The sequence below is a fragment of the Scyliorhinus canicula genome, chromosome 1 (genome assembly GCF_902713615.1).
Source record: "Scyliorhinus canicula chromosome 1, sScyCan1.1, whole genome shotgun sequence".
Classification (NCBI taxonomy): domain Eukaryota; kingdom Metazoa; phylum Chordata; class Chondrichthyes; order Carcharhiniformes; family Scyliorhinidae; genus Scyliorhinus; species Scyliorhinus canicula.
The window spans coordinates 309797516-309810216 of NC_052146.1; the positions used below are offsets into that span (position 1 = coordinate 309797516).

The following is a 12701-nucleotide window of genomic DNA, read 5'->3' on the forward strand; positions in this document are numbered from 1 at the left end:
TTACTGGACACACAGACCCTGATATTACTGGACACTCAGGCCCTGATATTACTGGACACTCAGACCCTGATATTACTGGACACACAGACCCTGATATTACTGGACACTCAGACCCTGATATTACTGGACACACAGACCCTGATATTACTGGACACACAGACCCTGATATTACTGGACACTCAGGCCCTGATATTACTGGACACTCAGACCCTGATATTACTGGGCACACACACCCTGATATTACTGGACACTCAGGCCCTGATATTACTGGACACTCAGACCCTGATATTACTGGACACTCAGCCCCTGATATTACTGGACACACAGACCCTGATATTACTGGACACACAGACCCTGATATTACTGGACACTCAGGCCCTGATATTACTGGACACTCAGACCCTGATATTACTGGACACTCAGCCCCTGATATTACTGGACACACAAACCCTGATATTACTGGACACACACACCCTGATATTACTGGACACACACACCCTGATATTACTGGACACACAAACCCTGATATTACTGGACACACACACCCTGATATTACTGGACACACAGACCCTGATATTACTAGACACACACACCCTGATATTACTGGGCACACAGACCCTGATATTACTGGACACACACACCCTGATATTACTGGACACACAGACCCTGATATTACTGGACACACACACCCTGATATTACTGGACACACAGACCCTGATATTACTGGACACACACACCCTGATATTACTGGAGAGACTGAAATTGCCCAAATGTGACACTGGGCTGAGAACATTGTTCATGAAATGAAGTCTGTAATTTGCCTAAGAAGACATTATTTGCTTTGTGAATATTGCTACAACCATTTCTGTCATAAAAGCACATTGCATTTATCATTTCCTTTCATTGAGGGAAATATTTGTAACTGTTGGTTTTGCTTTGCAGTATTAAGGACTAATAATTGTGAAATATTGGTCAGTGACTAATCCTTTCCACTGGGTGTCAGTGTGGATTGTGGAGAGATTGTTGAGGTGTGGATTAGTCTGGGCTCAATCCTAGAGGCCCCGGTGATGGAGAGAAACCTGTGCTCTGCCTCCTCCTGGATCCCTGGGAAGGGGTTTGAATGGGACACGTTGCTGTGGCGAGTGGCCCAGAGATCAGTGGAGAATTCGGAGCCGGACTGGTGTTGGTGACCAATTTGAAATCAGCTGATGATAGCGCCAAGGAGCGCTTGCAGAATGGAATTCAAATGTGGTCAAAGGGCCAATTACCACAACCCCAGCACATCAGAGTTGTCTCCTAGGCTCAGCCATCTTCCGCTGCTTCAATAATCACCTGGATCTGTGTCAATAAGGAGGGTATTTGCTAATGATTTCACACTCTCCCTCCACCCCTGCTAATGAAGAAGCTGATACTGGTCTACAATTAGACCTGGTTAACAGCCATTCATCTGGGGCAACTGGTTCACCTTCTAACCCCTCACAGCTTCCTCACAATCTAAAAGGCATGTTAGATGTGCCCTTGAACACTTGCTGCTTGCCTGGGTGGGACAGCCTGCAGCAACATTTGAGAATGTGGGCAGCGTTGGGGATAGAGCAGTTCACTGGGGGTTGGTGGTGTTTCCATTTCCACCAGCAGCGCACTCTGGTGGCTGATCTACAGGATGCAGCGCAGCAGCTCGCTGAAGGTTATTTGGGCCACACTGCCCTCCCCTGGTTTCTCTCCCACCAAGAAACACAGCAGCAGCATCATTGTGGCAACATCTTCAATTCCAAGTTACCTCCCAGTCACACACCATCCAGATTGTTTACATCAGCCATTCCTTCATCATCCATTCATTGGAATGTGTCACCTATGGGAACATTGGGAATACTGTCAGTACACAGCCTGCAGTGGGCCCAGTGTCACAGATTCACTAGGATTAGGAAAGAAATAAATTCCAGGAATAACAATACTTGGGATCAATTTATTCACATTTTTGAGACAAATACTTTTTGAGAGTTTGATATTAAAATCTTGATTGTATACACAGGAATTATTAAATACTGATCAATAAAATGGTGGAGAAACTGTTTTGTGTGATTCGTTAGGTTTATTTTTAATTGTTTATTCTGGCTGGTCTGCAGTGTGAGTTGTTTCTGGAAGTTTTTGCCGGTCATTTCCGATTGTTTCTCTGACTTTTGTTTGAAGTGTTTCTGCATCTCCAGCCAGCCAATCAGCAGGATGCATTGGTGACCATCTTTCGGGATTCAATAGACTCCCCAACAGTTCCTGCAGATTGGAGGGTAGCTCATGTAACTCCCCTATTTAAAAAAGGAGAAAGGGAGAAAACAGGGAATTATAGACCAGGAAGCCTGACGTCAGTAATGAGGAAATTTCTCGGATCCATAGTCAAAGATTTTATAGCAGAGCAATTAGAAAACTGTGTCAGAGTCAGACAGAGTCAGCATGGATTTGCGAAAGTGAAATCTTGCTTGACAAATTGACCAGAATGTTTCGAGGATGTAGCTAGTAGAGATGACAAGGGGGAGCCTGTGGATGTGGTTTATTTGGATTTTCAGAAGGCTTTTGGCGAAGTCCCACATAAGAGATTGGTGTGAAATTAAGTTAAATATGGCAACTTGTCAAAGATCTTCTGGGAATGAAAATAAATCACGTCCACTGGTTCTCCTTCGTCTGTTACATCATCAAAGAACTCTGACAGATTTGTCAGACCAGACCTCCCCTTGACGAAGCCGTGCTGACTCAGTCCTATTTTATCATGCAATTCCAAATACTCCGCAATCTCATCTTTAATAATGGATCATGTCACTGGGGTTGAAAACAGGGTTGGGGGATGATTCTGTTTGGGTGGGCAGTGGGACACAGGAGCCACATTTTACTGGAGGGCAGCCACTTAATGTGGTCGTTGTCAGGATTGTGATTCTATTAAAGTTAGCAGCCTGCCCGAAAGAGCTACTGACCAATCAGAGGGTGGCAGCTCAGCAGTGGCTATTTTTGGGCCTGTGCCTGGAGGATGAGGGCACATCGATGGGCGCCTGCCTTCAATCTCTGAGGACGCGGGGGCTGGGAAGGCAAGCGCCAACGAGAAGGGGGCTGGTCACCAACAGGAGGCAACACTGTTGTTGTGGGGCAGCCAATTCCCCAGACGACGCTCCGCAGAATGCTCGAATTCCCAAAAGGGAAGGCACCTCACATACCCCGCTGGGAGAGCACCAGGGCTGATCTGCCCGTCTCCCCAGGCGATGGTGTGCCCTCCCCACACAGGAGAAATGACCCTGAGGGCAGGAAGTGGCCCTTAATTGGCCACTTAAGTGGTTCATTGGGCTCAAGGTGCAGACTCCACCTGCTCCCCTTTCCTCCCATTGGTCAAGGGGCACGGCAACAGGAAGGCATCAGACCCACCAGCGGAACCCAGCTGCAGACTTTTGCCGGCCTTTCCACCTTGAAGCCAAAGGGCCTGGAAAATTCCAGCCTGGGAGTGTAAACTGATGGGATCTGCTTTTCCCACTGCGCTCCTGCAGAAGGCCTTGAATCTTTGAGCTGCTAACTCGGGGCCTGAAGCTGGGGCATGGAGCACTCTGCACTTTGCTCCTTGACACTCACATCTAATCTGATCACAGCATTCACTTCACAAAAGGATTTTCAGAATCGCACTAACATTTATAAAAACAGGAATTTCAATGGTGGGGAAGTGGCTGAAACACACAAATGTTGGAAGAATTGGAGGTGGTGTCCACGGACTGTTTAATAGCTCACCACAAGAGGAAGTGTTTTATTGCAGAAATGTGTCGCTGCAGTTCTCTCTCCACCGTGTTTATTTGATTCTCTCACAGGATGTGGGCATCGCTGGCGAGGGCAGCATTTATTGCCCATCCCTAATTGTCCCTGAGAAGGGGGTGGGGAGCTGCCCACTTGAACCGCTGCGATCCCTGTGGTGTCGGTACACCCAGCACCGAATCACACAATCACAGAATTATTACCACCCAGAAGGAGGCCATTCGGCCCTTCCTGTCTGAACCAGCTCTGCAAATGAACATTCTGACTCAGTAACATTCTCCTGCCCCTTCCCCAGACCCTTTCCCCACAGCTATACTCAAATAAACATTTGTCAAATGAATTGTGAGCCGTGTGCCTGCTCGCTGGGTCTCAGCTTATTATAACCACATTACTGGGCAGCAATGACACACATCCTGCAAACACCCCATTGGTTCAGAATTTGACACTGTTGATTGTGGCTTTGGTGCAACATCAAGACCTCCTTGGCCAATTGGAACAGGCGTTGGTGCAGGGTAAACCTGGCTGCCTTTGATCTGTCCCAAATACCCCACACGGTCTCGGATATTGATCCATGTCAAATGGGAGATCCCAAATTATCACCAGTCTATTGGGAGAGGGAACTGCAGGAAGCCAACCCTAAAGGAAGAGTTTTAAGTTCAGCAATTAAAAAAGGAATCTGGACCAGATCCTGTTCAGTGAAGTTAAGAGTGAGGAGCCGAGGAAAGCTCCAGGTTTAAAGTGAGAAGCAGCCTTAGAGCAAATGGGTCTGTGAGAAGCCCCGGGGTCCAAGGACACAACTGAAGGGCTGTAACTCCTGACTATTGCCTGTGGAGCAGTGGTGTTCTGTTAGTACAGCTGAGTACCTGAGAGTGTGTGTGGAAGGCAAAGCCTGAATCCACATGGTCATCCAGGAGAGAGGAACATCAGAAGGAGATGGAAATCCTGGAGGTGGATCCTTGTGGGTGGAACCCAAGGGAAAGCATTGGTTGGGATACCGCTTTGGATACTGTTGGGGGGGGGGGGGACTTACCAGGGGTTAGCAATGGGGCACAGGTCTGTGGCACAGATTCTGTCCCTGTTGCTCAGAAGGGAAGGGGGGAGAGGAGTAGAGCATTAGTCATTGGAGACTCCATAGTTAGGGGGAGGGATAGGAGGTTCTGTGGGAACGAGAGCGACTCGCGGTTGGTGTGTTGCCTCCCAGGTGCCAGGGTCCGCGATGTCTGGTTCGTGTTTTCGGGATCCTTCAGGGGGAGGGGGAACAGCCCCAAGTCGTGGTCCACATCGCCACCAATGACATAGTTAGGAAAAGGGATAGGGTGGTAAGGCAGGAATTCAGGGAGATGGGGTGGAAACGTAGATCTAGAACAAACAGAGTTATTATCTCTGGGTTGTTACCCCTGACATGTGCTAGCGAGATGAGGAATAGGGAGAGAGAGCAGTTGAACACGTGGCTACAGGGATGGTGCAGGAGGGAGGATTTGAGATTCCTGGATAATTGGGCTCATTCTGAGGAAGGAGGGACCTCTACAAACGGGATGGTCTACACCTGGACCAAAGGGGTACCAATATCCTGGGGGGGGGGGGGGGGGGGGGGGGAGATTTGCCAGTGCTCTTTGGAAGGGTTTAAACTAGTTCAGCAGGGGATTGGGAACCTGAATTGTAGCTCCAGTATACAGGAGGTTGAGAATAGTGAGGTCATGAGTAAGGTTTCAAAGCTGCAGGAGTGTACTGCAGGCAGGAAGGTGGTTTAAAGTGTGTCTACTTCAATGCCAGGAGCATCCGGAATAAGATGGGTGAACTTGCAGCATGGGTTAGTACCTGGGACTTCGATGTTGTGGCCATTTCGGAGACATGGATAGAGCAGGGACAGGAATGGTTGTTGCAGGTGCCGGGGTTTAGATATTTCAGGAAGCTCAGGGAAGGTGGTAAGAGAGGGGAGGGGTGGCATTGTTAGTCAAGGACAGTATTACGGTGGCAGAAAGGAAGTTTGATGAGGACTCGTCTACTGAGGTAGTATGGGCTGAGGTTAGAAACAGGAAAGGAGAGGTCACCCTGTTAGGGGTTTTCTACAGGCCTTCGAAAAGTTCCAGAGATGTAGAGGAAAGGATTGCAAAGATGATTCTAGATAGGAGCGAAAGCATGAGGGTAGTTGTAATGGGGGACTTTAACTTTCCAAATATTGACTGGAAGCCCTATAGTTTGATTACTTTAGATGCGTCCGTTTTTGTCCAATGTGTACAGGAGGGTTTCCTGATGCAGTATGTAGATAGGCCAACGAGAGGCGAGGCCGTATTGGATTTGGTACTGGGTAATGAACCAGGACAGGTGTTAGATTTGGAGATAGGTGAGCACTTTGGTGATAGTGACCACAATTCGATTACGTTTACTTTAGTGATGGAAAGGGATAGGTATATACCACAGGGAAAGTGTTATATCTGGGGGAAAGGCAATTATGATGTGATGAGTCAAGACTTAGAATGCATCGGCTGGAGAGGAAAACTGCAGGGAATGGGCACAATGGAAATGTGGAGCTTGTTCAAGGAACAGCTACTGCGTGTCCTTGATAAGTATGTACCTGTCAGGCAGGGAGGAAGTGGTCGAGCGATGAAACCGTGATTTACTAAAGCAGTTGAAACACTTGTCAAGAGGAAGAAGGAGGCTTCTGTAAAGATGCGACGTTGATGTTCAGTTAGGGCGCTCAAGAGTTACAAGTTAGCTAGGAAGAATCTAAAGAGAGAGCTAAGAAGAGCCAGGAGGGGACATGAGAAGTTTTTGGCAGGTACGATCAAGGATAACCCTAAAGCTTTCTATAGATATGTCAGGAATAAAAAAATGACAAGGTTAAGAGTAGGGCCAGTCAAGGACAGTAGTGGGAAGTTGTGCGTGGAGTCCAAGGAGATAGGAGAGGTGTTAAATGAATGTTTTTCGTTAGTATTCACACAGGAAAAAGACAATGTTGTCGAGGAGAATACTGAGATTCAGGCTACCAGACTAGAAGGGCTTGAGTTTCACAAGGAGGAGGTGTTAGCAATACTGGCAAGTCCCCTGGGCTTCTGACAAATAGATCAGTCCCCTGGGCTGGATGGGATTTATCCTAGGATTCTCTGGGAAGCTAGGGAGGAAATTGCTGAGCCTTTGGCTTTGATCTTTAATGATGTCCTCTGATCTCCGGGTAAGCGTTCTCCAAGGCGGTCTTCCGGACATGCGACAACGCAGAATTGCCGAGCAAAAACTTATAGCTAAGTTCCGCACGCATGAGTGCGGCCTCAACCGGGATCTTGGATTCATGTCGCATTACATTCACCCCCCACCATCTGGCCTGGACTTGCAAAATCCTTCCAACTGTCCTGGCTTGAGACAATTCACACCTATTTAACCTGGGGTTACCCCTATCTCTGGATCTGTAATGATTTGATTACCCGCAAACGCTCGCATTCCAAGCCTTGTCTGGCATCTCTGACTTTGTCTATATAAATGTTTGTGGAAAATATCTCTCCATTCACCTGAGGAAGGAGCAGTGCTCCGAAAGCTCGTGTTTGAAACAAACCTGTTGGACTTTAACCTGGTGTTGTAAGACTTCTTTCTGTACAGCAGGAAAGGTTATTTTAAAGATTTTCTTGGCTCTATTAGCCACAAAGGCATGGGAATTCAAATCTATAGATATAAAAGCTGCCTTTTTGCAGGGGCATCAGCTCCAGAGAGACATTTTTCTCTGTCCTCCTAAAGAAGCAGCTAACACAGAAGGGATAATCTGGAAGTTGAACAAATATGTATATGGATTAAATGATGCATATAGAGTGTGGTACTTTTCGGTAAGGTCAGTTTTGTTAAAGCTAGGCTGTTGCCCGTTGAAAGCAGATCCTGCAATGTTTTACTGGCACTATAAAGGAAATCTTTCTGGCATCTTTATGATGCATGTTGATGATTTTTTGTGGGGTGGGACTAGTGATTTTGAAGCTATTGTAATCTCTGGTTTGATGTAAAGAATTCAGGGTTGGAAGTCAGGATTCCGGTGGATTTAAATATATTGGACTGGAAATTGGACAGACTAAGTTAGGGGCAACTTTACGTCAGCAAACTTGGAAAGCATCAGCCCAATAGCAATTAGTCATGGCCGAGTTTCACAAAAAGACGCAATGGTTTCAAAGATAGAAAAAGAGCAACTGCGAAGTTTAATAGGGCAACTGAACTGGTTAGGGAGACAGACTAGACCGGACATGAGTTTTGATGTCTGAAGAGTTGAGTACAAAAATGAATGATCCCACAGTGGAAGACATAATAAGAGCAAATGAAGCGTTGGCCAAACTAAAAATGCAGCAGCGTGTTTTGAAGTTCCCGGTTTTAGGAGACGTTAGGCATTTGAAACTCATAGTTTGTAGTGATGCGTCCTATGCAAATTTATGTGATGGGGTTTCAAGCGGAGGAGGTGTTATAATTTTCCTTTTGGGGAACAATGGTAAATGTTGCCCTCTTGTGTGGGAAACAAAGAAAATAAGGAGAGTGGTCAAAAGCACTTTGGCTGCTGAGACGTTAAGCCTTGTGGAAGCGCTGGATATGGCCTTTTATCTAAGTCAGATACTGACAGAAATTTTGGGATTATGGGATTTGGGTAATATACCTATTGACTGTCACATTGACAATAAATCCCGGTGGGAAAATGTGCACTCTACAAAAAGTGTCAATGAAAAGAGGTTCCAGATAGACATCGCAAGTTTGAAGCAGATGTTGGACAGAGGGGAAATAACAAAAATTAAATGGGTCAACAGTAGCTATCAACTGTCAGACAGTTTTAAGAAAAGAGTGGATAGTTCGTGGAAAATTTTGGATATTATTAATGAAGGGCGCCTGTTTCTGTGACTGGGTTTTTTCCCCCTTCCAAACAAAAAAACCTAATTGTTTTTTTTTCTCCAAGGAAGGGGAGACTGTTAAGTAATGGGTTAAGAGACATTGCAATTAGTTGTCTCATTTATGTTAAGTGTTTATTGACACTGATCTGTAAAGGGGCTTCAGGTGGCCTCTGGGTCTGGTGATGTGTAGAGTTTTGTGCAGACTCTGTTGGAAGAAATAAAAATGTGTTGGTGAAAAAGGAACAGACTTTTGTCTCTTCAAACCACAGCATCTAATACGTCTAACATGGAGGAGAATGAGAGGCGACTTAATGGAGGTTTATAAGATGATGAGGGGGATAGATAGAGTGGATGTTCAGAGACTATTTCCTTGGGGGGATGTAGCTGTAACAAGAGGGCATAACTGTAAGATTCAGGGTGGGAGATATAGGAGGGATGTCCGAGGTAGGTTCTTTACTCAGAGAGTACTTAGGGTGTGGAATGGACTGCCTGCTGTGATAGTGGAGTCGGACACTGGAGGAACTTTCAAGTCATTATTGGATAGGTACATGGAGCACACCACAATGACAGGGAGTGGGATAGCTTGATCTTGGTTTCGGACAAAGCTCGGCACAACATCGAGGGCCGAAGGGCCTGTTCTGTGCTGTACTGTTCTATGTTCTAAGCTGAGGGGTTTACAAGCTTTGGTCCAACACCATTTGGACGACAGTGCACATTTCTGATCACCATTTTATAAATCAGAAATAGAGGCTTTGAAGAAGGTGCTAAGAGGATTTACAAGAATCACACCGGGATTGGAAACTATTCCAATTGGGAAAAGATAATTAGGCTGGGGCCCTTTCTCTTCAAAAGTGAAGAAAAATGAGTGATCGAATCAACATCTTTAAAATGATGGCAGGTGTTGACAGAGTAAACAGAGAGTGTCTCCATTTGTGGAGAAGAGTGAAAATAGAGGCCATCAATATCAGACGGTCACTAATAAATCCAATGGGTAATTCAGAGGGCAGCATTTACCCAGAGAGCAATGGGAATGTGGAACTCGCTCCCACGTGGAGTGGTTCAAATGTTACGATCCCAGCTGATGTTAGTGCATCGAGTCAGATCCCAGAGTGGAACCCAGCTTGAGAGATATTGGGCGGGATTCTCCGTGCTGAGGGCGGGACAGAATCGAGGGAATTCTACGGCAGCAAAACTGCCGCCGCTCCCGGAGAAATTCATCAACCGTAAATGGGCTAGCACCGGCACCATGTGGGACACGGGCGATTCCAATGGGAAACGGTGTCGAATATACCGGAGTTGGGATTGACACTCGAGTGGCTGACAAGCTGCAGCTGTATATTCGCACCCCACTCCGCACACACACTCATCCCAGCCAGTAAGAGGGCACCGGTTGTGCTGGAGCGTGTCCATCCCGCTGATGGGTCAGCTGAAGCCAGAGGATACCTGGGGATGGGGAGGGGGTGGGCTGGGGGTCACCCATACGACCTGTGGCACTAAGTTCACAGTGAGCAGTCGGTAGTGTGTGCAGCCGCATGGCTGCCTTGCCACCTGCGGCAATGGTGTTCCGTGCCCGTCCAGCCTGACCCCACAGCCCACCTCCTGGCCACCACCCCCCCCCCCTCCACTACTCCCCCCGAGACCCTGGCAGAAGCCCCCCGGCCAGCGGCACAGCTGTCAGCACACTATAGCGATGTTGGACACTTTCCGTACCCCCTCTCTCTCCCTCAGCAGCCACGGAGCCTGTTTCCCGATTATTGAAACCACAAGTGAAACACGGCGTCGGTAATTCCTCCCGATGGAGGCGGAGCATCGCGGAAGCCCCGGAGAATACCGGCTCAGGCCCGCTAATGATATGTGAACGGTGTTTACTGTACATGCAGAGTAGAATGCATTGACACCGCCGTTGAGGCACCGGAGTGTGGCATTCTGTCGGGCAGCCAGCTCCGGCCTCCATTTTGTCCTCACGACCGTTTCTCCGCCCAATCACCTTTCCTGATTGCAGCGTCGGCCGACGGAGATTCCCACCATTTCTGTTTCGATACTTAATTGGCAGCTACTGAACAGAGTCACAGGGCTGCCGATGAACTTTTAACAAGGGAATAAAACATTGATTAATTTCTGCCAACTCCACCAACCCACCGATATTATTTTGGAGCTGACAGCTATCCTCTACACCATCCACTGCACGGACAATTTTTGTGTCATCTGCAAATTTCCAATCGTGCCCCCACCATCCCGTGTTCAAGTCCAAATCGTTAATATATAAAACAAAGAGCAGGTGTGCCAACACCGAGCCCTGCGGAACACCAGTTGAAACAGCTTCCCAATCGCAAGGGCAGCCATCAACCATTCCCCTTTGTTTCCTGTTACTGAGCCAACGTTGGATCTGTGTTCTCACCAAGGATCCACCTCCAGGGTTCCAAACTCTCCTTCAGTTATTCCCATGCCCTGGATTGTCATGTGCCTTCAAGCTTTCACACACTTTCCCAGGATCCCAGCTGTGCCAACAGAATGCAACTGTTTTACAGGCTGCATAAGTTGTAAGCAAACATCTTGCAAGCCGCCATGCTCCAGGTCTACACCTTAACTGGGAGCCTTTCTCTCTGCTCCTGAATTCACTGAACAGAACCTTTTTTCCATATTTCTCAATTGATCACGGTTCGATCAGCCCGATCGATAAAGTCCAATCAGGGGCTGCCACATTAATTTTGGGGTGGGCACTCCCCGTTTACCTCCTTTCTCCTGAACTAACTGTTCTAACTGTCTTTGTCTGGGCCCCTGGTTACCTGTTTTGTAAAACCATCATTACAATGCAGGCATCAAAACCAACCAACAGATTTTCAGGCAACATTTAAGAAATCAGATTAAAATTGAAGTTTTATTTCATTTTTAGCACACACATACAGAAACACAAAATTCAGTTTATTTGAAACTATAACTTTGTATACCCACAAATACAAATAACTTCGAAACTTCTCTATTTCCTAATTGAAGCAAGTGGCACAGACACAGTTTTGGGGAAGTGAAGTAAACAAATAAGGATGAGGCAGGATATGTTGATGGTTTGATGGGAAAGGATTGCAGGAGGTTTAAATCGAGCATAAATCCCAGCATGGACTGTTATTGAAATACTTTCACATCATGTGGGATGTTGCTGACTGGACCAGCATTTATTGCCCATCCCTAACTGCCCCATGTGAAGGTGGGGGTGAGCTGCCTTCTTGAACCGCTGCAGTCCATGTGGAGTAGGTACACCCACAGTGCTGTTAGGGAGGGAGTTCCAGGATTTTGACCCAGTGACAGTGAAGGAACAGCGATATATTTCCAAATCAGGATGGTGAGTGAGTGGAGGGGAATTTGCAGATAGTGGTGATCCCAGGTATCTGCTGCTCCTGTCCTTCTAGATTGTAGAAGTCAAAGATTTGGAAAGAGCTGCCAAAGGAGCCTTGGTGAGTTGCTGCTGTGCATCTTGTGGATGGTACAGACGGCTGGGACTGTGCGTCCGTGCTGGGGAAAGTATATGTTGAGGCTGGTGGATGGGGTGTAAATCAAGCGGGCTGCTTTGTCCTGGAAGGTCTTCAGTTTGCTCAGTGTTGTTGGAGCTGCACTCATCCAGGAAAGTGGAAAGTATTCCATCGCACTCCTGACTTGTACCTTGTGGATGTGAGATATGGGGACATGGGGCTGGATTCTCCGATTTTGAGGCTGCGTCCGGAGGATGGTTTTGCCCCCTCCGCCGTCCCGTCCCATCCCCCCCCCCCCCCCCCCCCCCCCCCCCCCCGCCGCACTGATCCTCTGACCAGTGAGGGGCTAGGAACCGTGCCACATAAAAAGCACGGCCTTCCCGATATAAACGGCCGGAGAATTGCCGCGTCTGTGACCGTGCCTGCGCACGGCGACGATCTGCAGCGGTTCCGCCGTACAGCATGGTCCCACGCGGAACCAACCTGTCAGGTAGTTCCCCCCCCGGACACCTCCTCGCCACCCCCAGGCCATTCCGCACCGCTCCCCCCAGCCGTCACCGCTCCCCCCCTCCCCGGACACCTCCTCGCCACCCCCAGGCCATTCCGCACTGCT

General features: G+C 47.8%; 1 protein-coding gene across 1 annotated transcript in view; it reads right to left on the minus strand.

Annotated features, from left to right (window-relative positions):
- The window catches only part of LOC119965474 (polymeric immunoglobulin receptor-like), a 610457-nt gene that overhangs the window by 213128 nt on the left and 384628 nt on the right, over nucleotides 1-12701 (minus strand). The gene's annotated exons all lie outside the window — the stretch shown is intronic.